The sequence below is a fragment of the Thunnus albacares genome, chromosome 6, assembly GCF_914725855.1.
Source record: "Thunnus albacares chromosome 6, fThuAlb1.1, whole genome shotgun sequence".
In the NCBI taxonomy this organism is placed as follows: Eukaryota; Metazoa; Chordata; class Actinopteri; order Scombriformes; family Scombridae; genus Thunnus; species Thunnus albacares.
In genome coordinates this window covers 6,461,372-6,475,777 of record NC_058111.1, presented here as the reverse complement: position 1 = coordinate 6,475,777, position 14,406 = coordinate 6,461,372, and the positions used below count along the sequence as shown (strand labels likewise).

General features: G+C 40.9%; 1 protein-coding gene across 1 annotated transcript in view; it reads left to right on the top strand.

Annotated features, from left to right (window-relative positions):
- Positions 1–14,406, top strand: part of nova2 (NOVA alternative splicing regulator 2) — an 80,377-nt gene that overhangs the window by 20,802 nt on the left and 45,169 nt on the right. The gene's annotated exons all lie outside the window — the stretch shown is intronic.

Below are 14,406 nucleotides of genomic sequence, written 5' to 3'. Positions count from 1 at the left end.
TGGGGTTGGGAAAGTAAAGGAAAACTTCATCCTAAAATACTTTTACACTGTATATGTAGTTTTTAATTAATATTTACTGTTTTTGTAATCATTTTTTTGAGGCTTTAGGCATTCCTGTTACATATTACAATATTTACAGGATTCAATCTTTAAGAGGGTAGCTCAAAATACTCAACATGCAATACAAGACTTACAAAAAAATACTACTACTACTAATAATAATAATAATAATAAAATTGGATGGATTTTTGTCTTTCTGTATTTGCCCAGTTACACAAAGAAATAGCATAAGATATATCAAAACACCTGCACTAAAAATGCAGGATATAACACAATGTAGGAGTGTTATAAGGTAGGTTCAGGTTGCTTCATCAGCAGAACAGTAAACATACATTTGCATGGATGGACGGATGGATGGATTGATGAGTAACAGTGAAACGATAAAATGAGGGAAGTGTAAAAAGGTGGTTTTGATTTGGAGATGCATTGAAAGGAAATAAGGGGTAAAGGCAGAGTGTCACGATGATTTTTTTTCATGATGTTAAAACACATATATGCACACACACACACACACACACGCATACGAACACACACAATGTTAAATGTTGTCTGCTGAGTGAGTTTCCTTCAGATCAAATCAGCTGAAAACTACAGCCTTGTTTCAACACTGTGGGACAGATTTACGGATTTATGCTGAGTTTGGTGTGTGTGTGTGTGTGTGTGTGTGTGTGTGTGTGTGTGTGTGTGGCCCTAAGTTTGTGTTGTCTGAGGTCATGAGTCCTCAGGGACAGAGGGGCCTTGACTGGGCTCACGTTGCACCCCCTCCACCACCAACACACACACACACACACAAACACACACTAGTCCACCAGACATCAGGATTACAGGATCAGAGGTGAAATTATATATTTGTCTAAAGTCTTAATTCTGCCCTGACGTGACATGTGACTGGCGCAGTGATGAGGGGGAGAGGCTGTGATCTGATCTGTGTGTGTGTGTGTGTGTGTGTGTGTGTCTGTCCTGCTGTGAGTCGAAAGTTTGAGTTGTTTGTTGTCGGGTGTGTCGTTTTCTAATAAAACACGTGAAAGTTCTGCAAAACGTAATGCCGTCTGCTATAAAATGCATTTATGTATGAATGCATTCCTTTGCTTTGGTAAATATGTTTTCAATGAGGCATGATTTACATTCACTGGCAACATTTTTTTTTTTTCCCCAGCAAGGAGATCGTTATGAAATTCGTGTACCGCACAGAAGTTTGGTTTGCAAAACAAAAGACAAACAGAAAACAGGACTTTTACTCTGCACAACGGCGCTGGTATCCTGAATCCATGTGTTGTTAGGTTTAGCCAGACAAACAGCGTATCCAAAAAAACTGAAAAGTATATAATATATCATCGGTTTTCATGTGTATTTCTGTGGTTTGACGCCTGCTCTGCCTCCACTTTGTGCAACCTCAAAGCATGTGGAAAAGCAGGGCTGTGTTGAAACGGAAGTGTCTTCATATGCATCCCTTTCAGCTGTGTGTAACTCAGTGGCAGGTGGCAGAATGATTCAGTGTGGTGAAACATATTTATCTGACCCAAATCCATTACTATGCCGCATACTTTTCTCTCTGAGATAATATTCACAATCTCCAGGCTTCCTGTAAGAATTACTCAAGTAAAATAACCTCAAGAGGTAAAATTACTGTCGCATAATCAAACGTGGTAGCGGTCGGTTTTTGTTTCTCGTCTGTATCGCGCTGAACAATCCCACCTCCAGTTAAACTCCCTGAGACTTCTCAGTGTTGTCATAGCGCCTGCGGAGTCTCTGATGTAATCGCAGCCCCCCGAGCCAATCACAGCATGAGGTTTCTCCAGCTCTGTCAGAGACTTGTCGGACACACAGTGTGCCACTCTTAAATATGTTTTAGAGTTTCAGCCTGGAATTCATGTTGGAAATAAAAAGGTTTCTGTATGTGGCAACGAAATGAATCTGTTCATTCATTTTTCTCCATGAGTTCAATCGGCAACAGAAGGCTTTCCAAAACCATTACAAACAGCTGTTAAAAAATGATGATGTTTTATGGTGTGTCAACGCTGCGGTTAAGGTCTGGTTAGGTTTAGGCACAAAAAAACACTTGGTTAGGTTTAGGAAAAGATCATGACTTGGGTTGAGATCACTTGAAACGTGGTGTGGGTTAAAGTTACTACTTCTTTAATGCTAGGCAACATACGTAGTCATGGCAACAGTAAACACCAAAACAATCGTAGCTATAGCTTTTAAAAAACTGTCCTGACTCGCAGTTGGAAGCAGGGAAGCGTTCTCCTGCAGCTAATTTCACTTTTTGCCATCTATCTAGCCGTCGACCCAACCCGCTGCCGCCAGTTATGGATTCGTCACCCTATATTGACGTCATCTGAACTGCGTCACTTCTTCGGGTCATCACTGCTACAGCCACCAGATGGCATCTATCACTCAAACATAACTATAAGTAGTTTTTGCCAGCTGAATTTTCGACCTATACTGTTGTTTTTCTTTTGAGGACAGATTGTTCATGTCACATCCTCCTGTCCTCCATCCGCGTTTACGTTTCTTTTTTCCCCTCTACTTCAAACTCCACTATTAGTCTCAAAGTATTTATCTGGTTTGAATTTCAGTTCTCATTCTTGTTGTCTTAGCATGTGCGTGTGTGTGTGTTTATGTGTGCGTGTGTGTGTGTGTGTATCAGTTCAGTGTTTGGGTCTGCAAACAAGCCACCGTTGTTTGACACCGGCACACGAGACTCCTGAAAACTCTGCCAGCTAGAACAGATGCAAGGTGCAAGAGCCTCCAAGATGCACACACACACACGCACACACACACACACACACACACACACACACACACACACACACACACAAACACAAACACACACACACGCACACACATAATCACATGTAAATGCACTAGAACACAATAAATGCACAAACCAAAAAGCAAAAACATACATTAAAAATCATATGAGCACATAAATCCATATAAAGTTTGCACAGAGGAAGTGCTTATACGTCTACAAAAATATTCACACATACACACACATTCTCTCCTGGGGTTTGTTTGCCAAAATCTCTGCAAAGCTGAGAAGAACTGAAAAGAGAGAGGGGAGGAAGGGAGACAAGTAAAAGAAAGAAAAAAAGAAAGAAAGAGAGGGTTGTATGGGCCCCAGTCTGGAGGGGAGGACTGAAGGAGCTATGTGTGTGTGTGTGTGTGTGTGTGTGTGTGTGTGTGTGTGTGTGTGTGTGTGTGTGCGTGCATGTGTGTATGTGTCTGTGTTTGTGTGTGTGTGTGTGTGTGTGTGTGTGTGTGTGTGTGTGTGTACCCTTCCTCTGCGCTGAAGGGGGCATCTGTATGCAAATGAGACACGGTTCTTCCTGGGTGACAAATCAAAAGGCCCACCTGCTGCAAGAGCCTGTCTACGTGCGTGTGTGTGTGCATGTGTGTGTGTGTGTGTTTATGTGTGTGTGTGTGTGTGTGTGTGTGTGTGTGTGTTGGGAATAACAGGCCCAGTCTAATGAACAGAGAATAGAGACTTACTGCTGTGTCTTGGCCAAAGCGTCTCATTCCTCTCCTCTCACTCCTTGAAAGACATGAGTTGCTCCCCCCCTCCGCCCTCCCCCCCCCCCTCCTCTCCCTCGACTCCCCCGCATACACACACTCCCATCCCAGCTGTCATATAGAACCTGGCAGAGGTCACTGAAATTTGGGGAATTTTATATTACTGTCCTGAGATGTGAATGTCAAATAACCTGATAAAAAGTTTAAAACTTGTCCTTGCAGCTTCATTGTTTAGCACAAACTGTCACGCTTCAAACTTCCTCTTATCAAAATAAAACATGCCTAAAGCTTTGGTTCATGCAGTCTGGTGTATGGGGTCATGCTTGTCTGGAGACTTTAAAAGGGACTTATTATGCTCATTTCCAGCTCTATATTTTTATTCTGGGACTCCATTTGAATAGCTTTGCATGACTCACAGTTCAAAAATCTCCTTATTTATCTCATATTTGCCCTTTATGCAACCCCTCAGTTCAGCCTCCGTCTCTTAACAGGCAGTCTTAGCTCCTGTCTCTTTAAGGCTAACCCCCCTCCTCCCGATGGGCCCTCTCTGTTCTGATTGGCCAGCTTTCCTGAAGCATGTTTAGGGGCAGCTGCAGCACAGTCATGTGAAGTTACCGCCGATGGAAACCCAACATTTCCTGCTTTATCAGCCGACACAACATTGACCTCTAACTGGATCAGTTAGAAACAATGCAGGCAGGAATAGTACAAGCATAAACAGCCACAGTGATGATGAAGAGCTGCAGACGACCAGCACACTTCCAACAGGTAAACAACTTATTTTACTTTGCTCTGCTGTGTAATGGAAAAACACTCCAGTCGACTCCAGTCATGGCTCGGCGTGACCACCAAAACAGTGGAAAAACACCATAATGTTAGTGGTGCGGAGCAGTGAACTGGCACTCTGTGCGTTGAGCAGATGACCATATGAAGAAATCCGTCACAAGCCAACGCCGGTTCGGGCTGAAAATAGAAAAAAACGTTGGAAACCGAGCGTTCAGAGCAGTCTGAGGCCGGTGCTTTTTGCTCACAGGGATTATTTCTACATACATTTGATACTTTAGCCACAATCTGACATTGTAATATTATATATATATGACTGAAGATAAGTAAAAGCACAATAGGTCCCCTTTAAAGGAATGATACATCAGTAACCCAGTGTAAGTGGTGTCGCACATTTTTCCAAAGTCCCACAGACTGAAAGTTGCATCGAGCCAAAATAAGATGTGATCCAGCAACACGAAAATATACTTCAATGGTAAGAAATGTGAGTTACTTTCCAACATGAGCTCATCATTTTAAAATGAAATAAAGCACTTCTGGCTCTTGCGTACAGATTCTTTATCACAAAACTCAAACAGTGTTTGGCAACATTTTACATACAGAAAGTTGGTGAAATCTGAAACTGGATGCTGCAGATTAGAGCTGTTGAATGATGAAGTTAAGATAAAAAAACAAAATCCCTTAAATTGGATTTTTACAGAAAATATATAAATATATATTTTTTGAAATGAGCTCCATAATTGTCCCCTTGGGGAAATTAAGACGTTGCAGCACCGAGATTAATGTGTAGGAGAGGACGCGGTGTGGAGAAACAGAAGAAAAACACAACATGAGGTTAAAAATAGAAAATCCGACGAGCGGCGGAGACAATAAAATCAACATAGCAGGATGTAAACAACTGTGGTTAAAACAAGCATTCCCAACACATGCAGGGGTATAAAATGAGCAGTAATCACAGTGAAGAATACATCTTACATGCATTGATTTTAAATTTATTCATCAATATGTACAAACCTGTAAATCTAAGCAGGAAAAGTTAGCAGGAACATTCAAACACACGACCTTGTCCTTTCCTCGGCTCACATTTCTCCACTCATATATCACACTGTTCTCCCTGCATCCCTCGTTTCCTCTGTCTCCTTCTCTCTCTCTCCTTCTCTCAGATCTTTCTTTTTTATTCATGCATCCTTCGGTCCAGCTCCATCTTACCCATCAATCATTTCCCTCCCCCCACCCCCCCCCTTCCCCTCCACACCCAACCCTCTCCTCCTTCCATCCCATCTATCTGGAGAATAGTGCAGCAGCAGCAGCACTTAAGCCGACAACCAATTAGCAAGGAGCAGCAGTACGGGGGGACGAGACAGGCCACCATTCATCCTCACACACACACACACACACACAGACACACACACACACACACACACACACACACACACAAAGCTGTGCGACCCACCATTCACTATTATGGCACAACAGATTTATTACATACCCATACAGTACAAGGCAGTGCCGCTTCCAAATATAGCTTCTCTCTGTCTCGTTCTCTCTTTCTATTTGTTTTTGTCCCCCCCTCTCTCTCTCTCTCTCTCTCTCTCTCTCTCTCTCTCTCTCTCTCTCTCTCTCTTTTCTCTTTCCAGGCTAACTGGATACAGAAGGACATAACAGTATTTTATGACAACGCTGCATCTGCACAGCTGCAATCAGCAAAGGACAGTACGGAAAAAAACGTCAAACGAAGAAATATTTCCATTTAGATATTGAGGTTATTAAAACCACTGAAGTCTGTGCGAGGCAGAATATCGCTGCCGTGATGCACAAAACCGCGTTACTGTAACAAGTACAGACGAATGAAAAGCTGTGTTGTCGTTTCTGACGACGCACAACAGGCTTTAAAAGGAAAAATTTGACATTTTAGGGGAAAAAAAAAAAAAAAAACACTTAGAGAAGATTAATATCACCCTTGTGTATGTGTTTCCCAAAACGTCCTTTAATAGGTTTCAGTGGCTCAGGTGAAACTGAATCATCAACTAATTCACCATAATAGCATGAATTAAGTGTAAAAATGTGCTAAATGTATGGTTATGTAATTTTCAGTGATGTAATATCCACTTTCATGTATTTATTTTGAATACAGTATTTGTTCGGGGTGTTTTCAGGCCCTTAAAATGTGTTTTATGTTTAAATTTCTGAAACTGAGGTCTGCAACAGTCTTAAATATAAATCACTTTCACCCACGTGTCTAAGGTCTTAAAAATGTTGTTTTTTCCTCCCTTTGCACTTAAGTTATATTTCTCACTAGAGGCACAAATATATTCCACTAACTGGTTATATTTCCAGACTTTGTTTTGTGACAAAATAAATCTGTAGCTTTGGCTTCTGCTAATCATCTCTTAAAAGGTAAATTACAGGGACAAAAATCTGTAATTCTCACTCCTCCTAATACGAAAAGAGTTAATTCTGATCGAGAGAAGAGCAGCAGCCAGTAAAGATGAAACTTCTCTACAGGCTACATCCATTGGTTCATCAGTTTTCGCAGAGAACAAATACAGCCGCTGTCATTCCACATAAAATATTCATTCATGACACCTGTTTTATAATTAGAATCGACCTGCTTCCCTCCTCTTCTTCTCCTCTCCGCTGAGATATTGACCTCCGCTTGGACACGGAGGCAAAGCCATAAACACAAACTAAAAGCTGGAAATGAATTAGTATTGATGCCGTCAAAGTTTCCTTCTCATGTCCTGTTGCAGTTTTATGGCTACAGCTCAGTTTTAGAGCCTCGGGACTGAGTGTTACAGCAGACAGACGCTAAAAAGATGATGTGAGTGTTGACAGAGTTTTAAGAAACTGTGACTGGTTTTGGAGAGCGAGGATGGAGGCATGTTCTGCAGTATTTTTTGTCCAGGTTTTAAAGTTTCCAGATAGACTGGAACTGTTATTTGTTCCAGCAACAATGTTTTTTTGAAGGCACAGTAAGATCTGATTTTATACGATGAATAATATAGAAATCCAGGTAAAAATTGGAATTTTAGAAATATAATTTACACTACTAATACGGGTGATAGTGACCAATCTATATAACGGCAAGACTTAAACCTAAAAAGTGCAGAAAAGTAATGCTGAGCTAAAATGAACTACATTTGTTCTGAGACTTAAAATCAAATAGACAAACTAAAGCCCGGTCCCTTCAATCTGCATACAAATAACACGACTTTACACTTTCAAATTGCGTGCAATCCATGCGCCAAAAGTACCATTTTGCATGCAGGTAATATGCCAGTCCTTCCCAGTGAAGTGACGTCAATATAATGTGACTTTCTTTTACTTTATAAGATTATTTTTATGCTTATTAGGAGGAGGCAGGTTGGGTGGATGGCTAGATAATTTGTTGGCAAAAAAAAAGTTGGCAAAAACATCTCATTGGGCATTTAAACCAGAGATTTTTAGTGTCACATCAGGCATTTTAGCCACATTTTACAGTTTTAACCCAAACCATGATCTTTCCCTACACTAACCAAACATTTTTTGTGCCTAAACCTCACCAACATTACATTAAATGAGACACAAAAAGGTTAAAAATGTGGCATTAAATTGTGAGCGTGAGCCTTACTTAAAAAAATAAATGAATAAAATAACTGAAATAAAAATTTAAAAGACATAAACGCAACAAAAAGAAAACTGTGACTTTGAACCAAAGAGATTTCATCATGAGAAGAGCCTTTCTCTCTCTCTCTCTCTCTCTCTCTGTGTGTGGAGGCTATTTGTTGTCTGCGTCCTGGACAATAATATCATCATCTATTTGTGCTCGTTTAGCCCTCCCGGAGCAGGACTGCATTCCTGCAGCAGTGACTTAACCACCATATATATATCCCACTTCAATGAGCCCAATCTAAACTGAATCTGATTGTTAATGAGACGCCCTGAAGGACGAGGACCACATGTTCTAATTTGACTCACGTTCATGCAGCAGTAGAGACGACGGAGAGGATTATTTTCTCATTAGTAGCTGAGAAAACACTGCAGCTCCACTGAGTCACATGTGCAAATAATAGGAGTCAGACTATAAATGTCAGTTGATAATTAGTTAGTCAGATGGTAGTCATATTATCTATGGCCAAAAGTATGTGGACAACCAGATATTACATTTTTATTGCAGTTGTCCACATATTTTGGGCCATAACATGTAGAAAACACAGCGATTTTAAGCTCAAAACTGACCTTTATTTTTAATGATTTTTTTGTCTGATCACGTCTGGCTGCGTTGCTTAATCTTTTATCTCGATCACGCTTTCATTTCAACCTCTTTTTACTCGTTTTCTTCTTCTCCTCTTCTTTACAGTTTGTCTCTCTCACTCTCTCCGTCTCCTCTGTCTGTCCTCTGTCACAGCGTGCCACCATTTTAGAGCTTTGTCTTTAATCCCACGCCATGATTGCAGTTTTGAGTATTTAATATCCCGTCTGCACACACACACACACACACGCGCGCGCACACAAAACCAGCACACATCTGTCACACACGGCCGCACGATCTCGCATACTAACACACACCTGATTCACACACTCACACATACACACACACACACACATGCTGCTCCCAGACTTTATCAACATTACTGATTTCAGCGCTGTAAGCCTCTTATGCAGCACTAAGCTCTCAGACTGAGAGATGGAAAACTGCAATATTACATATCACACACGCATGCACATGCACACGCACGCACACACGCACACACACACACACACACACACACACACACAAAACCGTAATGAATTTCCTGTTTGTTAGCCATTTCCCCTCTTCATTAAGCGACTTATTCATTACAACATGTCTGCTGTTTATCAGTTATAACGAGATGATTCCCACTAAATTAGATTCCTACTTTGGTTCCGTCTGAATTTGTCAAATTATTGCAGCAAATTGACGCCAGTTAAAGTGTTTGCAGGCTGTTGGAGCTCCAGCGTCACTGCTGATCAGACCTCCGTCAGATTTCACTGTGCATGGGTGTGTGCGTGTCATTAGATTATTAACAATATTTGAGAAGTGATAGCGTTTACATGGAGCGCACCTCGGTCTCCAGTAGGGATGTGCAGAGAGTCCAGTATTTGTATTTGTATCTGTATTTGTTGAGGCAGCAAAATTATTCGTATTTGTATTCGAATAAAAGTGGAAAGAAACTTACAAATCCTGCTTTTAATATTAGAAACTTTAAGTGTTACAATAAGTGTTTATGAATAAACTACCTTACAAAGGAAGTTCCCAAACTGGGTTTCGAACTGGAGTCTCCCAGATCATAGACGACTGTGCTGACTACTGAGCTAAAACTTTACTCTTCACCTCTTTGCAGACTGACCTCTAACTAACAAATATTTTTAAAAATATTTGTATGAAACAAATATTCGTAAAAAAAAAACCCACTATTTGTGCTTTGGCCAATAATGTATTTGTATTCAGGCACACTCCTAGTCTCCAGGATGCTTTAGAATATAATTTAGTATTATTATATTAAATGTAATAAGATTATTTACTACAGAGATGCTCTAATGTCTTGTTTTGTCCAACTTATAGTCTACAACCCAAATACTTTCCATTTAAAATATAAAAGTAGTAGCAGTACTAGTTAATCACTTATCAAAACTGTGGCTTTATCTCACTGCTTAGTTTGTACAATCTTGTGCATATAAGGAAGTGAAGCTGATGATGCATTGACGACACAACTTCTGGACAGCACTTAAGTTTTTTGTTTTTTGTTTTTATACGAGTGACGTCAGCCGGCAGACAGACAGGCTGAGCGATGCCTCGGCACCAGTCGGTGCCACACAGACTGACGGGCAGACCGTCATATCCCCTCCGCACACACACACACACACAGAGAGTCTGACTGCAGCTTCAACACTTCCATCATCCTCACAGGCTTCTAGTGCAGCCAGATATGTTATTCAGATTCACACAGCAGCATTTTTTTAAGGAGGAATTCGGACCGTTGATCCATAATGAGATATGTTTGAAAGGATGACAGGAAGCAGCTTTTTTTTTAAGATATTAAGCTCACTTGCATGAGAGAGTAACCATTAAGTTAAATTTTAAGCAGTCAGTTGATGGTGTTATCTGGTGCAATGAACAGGCTTTATCGTTGTTTTCTGTTATATTATATTTTATTTGATACAGCAGTTAAAAAAAAGCCTGCTCATTTTATGCACATTTGATACACTTAATTAAATGTTTTTGTTTCTTTTTGTTGTTGTTGTTTGTGCTGCCGGGCTTCTCTGAAGGTCACCGAGATCTTGAAGTATTCAATTTTATATCCTAGATTGTGTTATTAGCTGTACCAGAAATATTGAATGATAAGAATGACAGATGATGAATACTTCTTCCTTCTGATAGACGCAGTTTGGAGTGGAGGGGCTTTAGCTGAAAAGGTCGTATTAAAAGTGGCGGAAGCTTGTTGCTTCCCTGTAAAGTGCCTTCCTGAGTGAGTTTCTGTGTTCGGAGGCTCCGGTGGGAGCTAAACCTTGAACCCTGGCAGGGTTACTGATGTTCTCCAGCATGAACTCATGCAGAATGAGATCCCTCAGTCCGAGTGGCGTTAATACCACGCTGACATACGGCTCTGTCGGTGTCTGTGCTGGACTTTGCTCTGGAAGGAGACTCAAAAATACCAACCTTTGATTTACAAGAAGCTACACAAAAAACAAATATGCTGCTGATAACATACTGTATAGACATTCATTGAGATGTGAAATCAGCTGCATAAATGTTCCTTATATTGTGAGATTATCTTATCATAACTGCTTGGATCGATAGCCAGAGCTACAAAAATTAAACCTAATTTATTATTAACCATTGTTTTATTTTAAACAGTTCATTTATATCTCTACATGTCTCTGATATAAATACAGTAATGTTAATAGAGTTCATTTTAATTTTATCAAAATTACTTTTTTTGTAAAACAGACTTTCACACTGTCCGGTGCCAGAGAGGGTTTCACTCTCACTTTCTGCGTTTGAGTTTGGCTCTCGTTGTTAAATTTGATTTCATGGACAGAATATCACAACCATTAAATGTGACTCAGTAGCATACTGATGTCAGACAGGACAGGTGTAGCGTAGCATGTAATGTAAATGTGGGTTACTCTGGGACCCTCTGACCCCCTTCCTATAGGACTGAATCACTGACAAAAGAAACCTGGCTGATCCTCTTGAAGTTCTGTTGCTGCTGGTTATGATTTACAGAACAAAACCGAATCATTAACAGAACCCAGACTCGACTGATCCTCTTCTGTTGCTGCGTGGGCCTAGCAATGAAACACCGAGGAAGGCCAGCTGATGACCCCAGCGAAGCCTTTAACCCTTCCCCCACTCGAGGAATGATTGCCGATTACAATATGTGATTGTAAAACCGAGTCCCATGAGCTGGACTAACTCCTTCCAGTGACTCCCCACCGCTGCAGCTCTTGGGTCACATCAGTCAGTCTCCTGCTGCCTGCAGACAGGCATGTCTAATCAATCTTTACACCGCATCTGCCACATGGACGGCTGAGACAGGGTGTGAGGATACACCCACCTGATTTAATGGCGCCTGAATTTCCCATTTCTGTTTTTATAACTCTCCGTTCTCAGGTTGCCTTCCCTTTCTCCTATCTCCTTTCTTTTCTTTTCTCTTCCTACGCTGTCTGTAACTGACTCTATCTACGGTAGCCTAAAGGATTCAAAACAGCACAAATGATAATTAAAAATGAAGAAGCTGGTGATTGATATTGGTTTTCCTTCATCCCAGTGCTCTCTTTCTCCATTTGCTGCCTGCGTGTTTAGACTTTTAATAAGGGATGTTGAGGGTCCCAGCGAGGCCGACCGTAAATAGAACAGCAGGAATATGGCCGGCCTGCCCGCAGATCAATGCTGCACTGTGAGTGTGTGTGTGTGTGTGTGTGTGTGTGTGTTTGTGTGTGCGTGCATGCCAGATTCTCAAGTCTTGCTTAACTGCCACTCTATGAGTGTGTGCGTGATTGTTCATCTGTCTATCTGAGAGAGAGATAGAGAGAGAGAGAGAGAGAGAGAGAGAGAGAGAGAGAGCGTGTGTTTGTGAGTGTGTGTGTGAGTGCATGTGTGTGTGTCCTTGGGAATTGTTGGGATAATGTAGTCTGCCAGTGAAATATGACTGTCATAAACCCCCTCAAACACTTTCACTTCCTCTCATCACTCCCACAGCGCACACACCCTCTCTTACAAACACACACACACATACACACCCACATACACACCCTAGGGATAATCACCATTGATCAACACTGCAGACCTGAGTGAAAACCTGAAAAACGTCTTGTGGACATCAGAACTTATAGAACCAAAAATACTCATCAAGTTCTTGGATAATGATGGTTATACTATTATGATGGTAAAAGGACTAATCTGTAATATTATTACATAGGTAAACATCCTGTAACACAGTATTGATCCACTTGGTTCGTGAAATCTTTTATTTTAAGAGCTCAGTGTTTGATACTGTAGGTCTTTCCTGGAATAAAAAACAGCAAATGATGTGTTTGATTCGCAGTAAACAAAAGAAGAACTGGGCAGTTATTGATGATGATTGAACAAAGATGACAACATCAACATTAGATATACTAAACAAGGCTATTGTATGATTAAATATCGCAAGATTTTAGCCTCAAAAATGTTAATTATTTTATTTTCAAATGATATAATCATTAGATCAAACCGTGCAAAAGTATGTTCGATCTATTTATTTTCTTCTCTTCCCATAAATCATTGCGCCAGCCCCCCCCCCAAGGCTGAGAGCTTTTGTGATTAATGGGATTCACTTGGATACACATCTATAAGCCTCATCCTTTAATATTAGATACTCAGACAGACCACCAGCTCACAGCTAAACAAGAGAAGTCATTTATTTTCTTCATGACACAAACAAACCTGACCGAAATGTCGATTTTTATTTTGTCCCTGTGAAACAAACAAAGCATCTCTTTCTCTTCGCTAAAGGAATTGAAATTTTAAAAAATTATTTTATTTGGTGTATTTATTTCTCCTCACATCTAAAACATTTAGCGGCCGCTCGTATCCGCAGCTACGATAAACTGAATCAGATCACCGGTATTGTGAGCAAAGCAAAAGCAGCATTTTTTTTTTTTTCCCAGTATTGCAACGAAAGCAAATGTCGGCTCGCAGCCATCTCATCTCAGTCAGGTCTGAACCAGAAATATCTGTGAGGTTTAGACTCAAACAAAAAGAAAACAGTAATGGCAGACTGAAGAGGGTTCCGTCTAGAATAAGGCACACGGGCAGCTTTTTTTTGTTTTATTTGAGAAGAGACTCTTTTTTTTTTTTTTGCTTATGTAGAGGACAAGCAGGAAAGAAACATGTCGCTTCCCCCGAGCAGCACTGAAGTGAGAATCCAGCGTTATGTATGTGAGAGAGAGAGAGACAGTTATAAAGAGATTCCACCTGCCACTCACAGCATCATGGCATCCTGCAGCCAGTCAAACTGCAGCGTCATTGTAAAGGCTCTTCCTGTCTCTGTCGTGCCCAGCTGAGGCGCGTCTCTCTGGGTGAAGGAGCCACTGCTGCTCCCAGGCTGCGCTGAGTCCTGCAGGCCTGATAAGAGACACACGCTGGAGGCAGCTGGACTCCTGTTAGAGGCTGTGAAATACATTCTGCAGCGATGCATTTGATCCACTTCCAGGTCAGTTTAAGACATGGAAAAGTCATTTTCAAACAAAAAAGGGGTTATGACAGCCAATCTGCAGAGTGCACATGCTTCCAGTGTTTCGATTTTGATCTGATTTCACAATACTTTTACTACTGAAACTGACCTGATTTCGGCTCAATCTTTTGATTTGTTGGTGCACGTTATTTCTTCTTCATGTGCAAGTCAACAGTCACCAGACATAGTGACCTGGATGTTGCATTGGCAAGGAAAACAACAGGGCAAATTGCATAATTTATGGATAAATAAAGATCCTGAAACATCCTCAACGTCATGATTTCATATACTTTCCTCTTAGTATGCTCTACTTGTTGTAATTCCTGTG